The following is a 6,007-nucleotide window of genomic DNA, read 5'->3' on the forward strand; positions in this document are numbered from 1 at the left end:
AACTGGGTTTCATAATACTATTCACACATTTAAAAATTATTTTGCTACAATGTTTTCAGTTTTCAGCAAAATAAACGGTATCCAAACAGACCCTAAGCAAGGTATGCATATATAGACTTGACTCTCTTCAACCACAACATTTTTAACACATACATACACACACTACAATATTTCTAACGTAAAACACCTGGTTAAATACATTTTGATCAGAGTTCAATTGATAAAATAGAGGTAATTATATTATTTGCGGTGCCCATGTTTGCAGTTCGAACCCACTTCCTCATCTCCCACAATCTACCTATCTAAAAAGATAAAAGTTTGATTATGGCATGCCTTGACAAATGTTGCCCTAAGAGCATTCACATCCGGACTGTCAAATGGTTAGAATTGCAAAAAATTTTCCAATACTACTACAGTACCATCTTACTTATATGATGATACTGTAGCAACTGGGATAAATTTTCTTTTCTTTTTTTCTCTCCCTCTGTCAATCATTGCGTCCTTTTCTTCCTATCCTTTATTTTTTTCTCTGCTTCCCTCTGATACTTTACTTCTCAATCCCTTGCTCACATGAGCATGCAAATGTTTTGGTTGAACAATTAGCAAGGTGGCAGTGGATTGATAGGTCCAATTGATGTGGTGATTATATTGAGCTTGCTCAATAGTCTTTGGCTTCATGGGAACCAGTTCACAAGAACAATTCCATAGGGCATTGGGAATTTGACTCGTCTTTCTCTTATTCAAGCTTGCCACCAGAGCTGGGTTGGATTTGAAGTGGTCATGGCGTGGCGGAGATCGGCGTGGCGAGATCAGCATGGGCACGGCAAATTCCAATGGGTTTGTTTGATATTTTGCTATTAATTTTTGTCTTTTGGGTTTGGATGGGTTGGATTTTGGATTCCTATGGGTTGGTATTTTGGATTTTGATGGGGTTTGGGTTGGATTTGGATTGATTGGTTCACTTGGTTGGGTTGGCATGGTGGGTAGTGGTGGTGGTGTGGTAGGTAATGGGTTGTTTGGTTGTTTTTGCTATGGGTTTACTAGGGTTTTTTTTTTTAATTTTTTTTTTTTATATATTTTGGGTTTTTGGTTCCAATGGGATTTTGGTGGGTAGAGGGCAGTGGTGGCGTGGTGGGCATGATGGTGATTGTTTGTTTGGTTGTTGAGAAAGTGAGGGAGAGGCAGCGACAGAAATGAGAGAGAGAGAGAGAGGGAGAGAGAATTTGTTTATTATTTTATTGTATAATTTATATTATTTTAATTTGTTGTATTGTAAAATAAAAGTTGAGATGTTAGATGTGTTGTAAAATGGTATGGTCTAATAGATAAAGTAGCTTTTGAGATGGTAAAATAGAATAATCTGAAAATACCAGATGTGATTAGAAGTATTATTCTTCAAAATGCCCTAAATCCATCCTAGAATGAGTTATTCTCAATGCCCTGTTGCAATTAATGCGACAATTATGAGAGCAACATGAAATTACCATAATACCTATGGCACTTAACATTTTGAAGCCCATCCAAGTTTGATGGATGAATGGCTTCGAGATGGGGGAAAACTAATGGATTTGGTTTGTCAGTCATCACTCATTCACAACGACCTCTTTTAAAACTATAGGATATATATCTAATGACCATACTTTTGAAACTCCCATTCGCTGTTATCTAGTGGGCACACTTGACGAGTCAAAACTATAGGATATATATGGACAATATATGAAGGACAAATCTCCTTAAGATAAAAAGGCACAATCCTTAGGACATGAGTGTGACACCTATGGCGTATTCATCCCACATACCTTGAATATGGGCACAAATTCCAAAACTTATGCCAATAACTATAGTTATGACGCCTTCTACTCCCTAACTAAAGAATAACCAGAATCATGGAATATTGGTCAATAGATACTCTACATACACTCAAGACCTCCATACCAAGGTATGAGAGAAATTCTTAGTCGTCTCAAAACTTGAAAATTCCCAATTTATGAGTGCTAACTTAAGTGTCAAAAGAATTTTAACCAAAAGCACATTGATGCCTTTTTCGGGCTAGTGTATTCATTTTTAGCAAGTCTTACAATGCTTGTTTAGAAAAGTGACCTTTTTGTGAATTTTTTGCATCATCATTGATTTTTCTAATTATTAATGGTTTGTGGTCTATTATTGATTTTTCTTTTACGGTTTAGAAGGATTTTTGACACATGGTCCATCATATATATATATATATATAGAGAGAGAGAGAGAGAGAGAGAGAGAGAGAGAGAGAAATGGGGGTTAGCTAAGTTATGCCAGCTCCCAGGCAAGGCACTCAGGTTAAGACCTAGGATTTTTGATGCATGGTCCATCATATATATATATATATATATATAGAGAGAGAGAGAGAGAGAGAGGGGGGGGGGGAAGGGGGTTAGCTAAGTTATGCCAGCTCCCAGGCAAGGCACTCAGGTTAAGACCTACAGCCAACCTTTATGGATGCCCACCAAGGAAGGACTGTTAGCAACGAAACTCGAACCTAGGCAGGTTAAACGAAGTGCCTGAGCCTTACCAACTGAACCATCTTGATTCAAATTTGAACCTACTACTGAAATTACCTTTTTATCCCAATAAAAACAACCAATAACAACTTGACACTTCTAATTTGTTATGAAAATATTATGGACATAACATTTCTCTTTAAGTTATCTAAAAAAGAAATAAAAGTTTTAATTTGATGACTCTATTTAATTAAAACCAATACAATTTACACATGTCCAAATGGTCATGCGTTTGCATCATGTTTTGTCTACTGCACTAAAGCACTGAATAGAAGTTGTCTTGCCCTAATTTGATACACCGAATCAAGTTGTTAAGTGACTTTATACTAGATTAATTGAATCATTTGCATCTGCGGTTGGGTCTTGTTGAGAGTCATCTGGCGAAGTTCACTTATTATCTTCTAGTTCAAAATGGGATAGAACTTCTCGTGTCATATGTAGAGTCCGTATATTATGGATTCATCTACAGTATGGCAAAAGTATGAAAAGAAATACTAGTAAATAAAAATAAATAAATAAATAAATAAACTTTATTATTAGTACCAAGAGAAGAGGAGTCAACGTGGGTCACCACAGAGATTTGTCCCATAACTAAAGAGATTGGCAAAGAAAGAAAATCAACAAGTTGGAGATTTTTTTATTTTATTGGTTTGATTGTTTACATTTTAGAAGAAGTGACAGTCAATTAGCAAAACCCAGCAGGATACAGCTAATGAAATGGTGCGTGGAGGCAAAAGAGAGAGAGAGGCCCCACTTTGGGGCGGGGAAGTTGGAACCACGTCAACGAGTTGGTTTTGGTTGGCTGGCTCGTTCGCTGCTTCGTTTAGGTCGCAGCTGTGCCTGTGTATGCAGTATGTATCATATGTGACAGATTGTGTGTGTTGTGTACGCACGAACGCACGTCGCCACGTGGCCGTTAGGATTCTCGTACGTACAAGTTTCTACTTTTTTTCCTTTTTCTTTTGATGTGGGCCGTCCTGGCCTGGCCTGGGCCCAGCCCAGCCGGCACCACCCTCGTGTGCCCTTTCTTTCAGTTTGATGACGCTTTTACATCTCAATAATTTTCTCTGTGCGTCAGATTTCATGGGGTCTCTCACTTCACGTGCGGATCTCTCACGGTTAAAATACTTTTCACTTTTCACTCACGGATGATATATGATTTCTACGTATCCCCCTAGGCCCTAGTCAAGTATAGTCAGTACTCATGTGACATTGTTGTAACTTGTACCTTAGTAGCAAGAAGTAAAGTGACAACAAAAAAATGTGGTCGTGGACATCAACCACTTTATAATTGAATATTTGAGTTGCTCCTTTTAGGATTAGTGACGAATCAATTTATAAACACAACGCACTAAAATTGTGTAACATTTGAAAAGTAGAGTTGTTTGTTTGTTTTTATTTTTAAGAAAACTATAGAGTAGTAATAAATAAATTTTTTGTTATTTAGAGTTTTAATTGAATTTTTTTTTAAGAGAATTTGTTATGTGTAGTATAACTTGTTACATCTTCCTTCAAAGATTACCATGACTTTTAAGTGAAATTTGTGACGTGCTTTTGTGTTAGAACCTTATTCATTCTCTCTTGTGTGTGCAAATGCTTGTTTTTCAAAAAATTGAAAAATCCTTTTACGTTCAGAGTACTTGACAAATTATAGTAAATATCCTAAAATATGAATTTATCAAATATCAATTGTGAATTGTAGAGTTTTATTTATTTTTTTAAGCTACGAATTTCAACTTTAATTACCTAAATTTTTTTTTTTAGTTTTAAGGACCCATAAAGTTCTTCAGAAAAATTCAAAATAGTTAGCAATTTATTATGCCAATAGAGCTTCAAGGTTCTTAAAGAACTAAACACCCTTAATATTCCTTTGGAGCAATGCTAGGACCTAAAAATTTTACATTTCTCTAGAGTGACAAGTTATGATTGATATAACATTATTTTCATATAGGTACACCATTGACATTATTTTTTGACATTATTTTTACTATATATCAATCATAGCATGCCTACTTAATAGTTATGATGCGTCACTAAGTTTGCATTAACCATGCTTTATGCTCCACCCGTTTTAGTTACACTTTGTTTCCCCTTCTATGTGTGTTGGTTTTTTATTTTGTTTATCTTATTTGTTGTGTAAAAGTATAATTGTACCTTAAAAATGTGAACTTTAAAAAACTATACATTCTATTTTAAGATGAAAACAAAAATGTGGACTTTAAAAAACCATACATTCCATTTTAAGATGAAAACAAGTTGAACCAAACAAGAAGTTATCACAATTAGAATTTCACATCATATGGACTTTTATATTTATTTTTATATAATTCTCTATTTTAGATATGATAAGATTTGAATCTATGGTGCTCATTTCATTATAATTGTTCCTTATCGTATGGATTTTATAGAAGAAATTTTTTTATTTAATTTGTGTTTCTAACTTATTATCTAAAGGAAATTAAAGAAAGCATAAAAGAATCCGTGTTGGCACCTAACCGACAATAAGAAACATGGAAAAAACAATTATGGTGTGGCATCAAAGTTCAAAGAATTAATTCTACTTTGTAGACACAACTTTTTCTACAATTTATGTTGTGATTAATATGCAACAAAAGTGGTAATAGTAGTGACCCATAGAAAAATGATGTTAAACTTATTATTCACCAATCATGCATGCACAACTTGCTACCTAACTCAACAAGTTGTGAAAAAATGGTCCCTCAGCGAAAGAGTTTTTGAGTACACAACCTCAATTCCTCTCAAATAATTCTCCTTTAATTAGTTATTCCAGCTTACAGTTATATATATATATATATATATATTTCAAATCATTGATATAATAAGAGGATTTTTCTTGGAAAATCTACCTAAATGGTTTCGATTAAATATACATACCTGACAAGTGGCTATGTAGTTGCAAGTCTATTTACATAGATAAATATAATATACAAAAACACAATTACATCTGCTCATTATTTATTGGCAATATAAGTTAAAATTTATTGTGAAAGCAATGGAATGGAATGCTTTGGGGTTTGTTACCTTCAAACTAGACCAATTTCTCTTTATTCTTACTTGTTCTGGGAAAAAAATAAAGGCAAGAGAAGAGAAAATCAACTAAACCATTTTTAAGTGGCCAGCTAGTTAGGGTTCTCTCATTGATGTGAAACCCATGCTATATATGATGAATGACAATGTAAAAGTCAAAAAGTATAATTGAAATTCATGGAAATTGGTTGTGCCATGTGAACTACTGAGTACACTCACTCGATCTGCTTCATTGAATAGGTAAATTCTCTCACTCTCACCTAAACAATTCCTTCTTTATTATAGTTATAATTACAATAATCTTTTTTTTATTATTATTATATATAATAAATGAATCAATATTAAAGGGTTAAGTAATATCCTTTTTGTGTCCAAAATCCAAATGGAAATAAGCGAGCCACACCAATTGCTAAAAGCCGATGAAA

The sequence above is a fragment of the Quercus lobata genome, chromosome 7 (assembly GCF_001633185.2).
Source record: "Quercus lobata isolate SW786 chromosome 7, ValleyOak3.0 Primary Assembly, whole genome shotgun sequence".
NCBI classification, from domain to species: domain Eukaryota; kingdom Viridiplantae; phylum Streptophyta; class Magnoliopsida; order Fagales; family Fagaceae; genus Quercus; species Quercus lobata.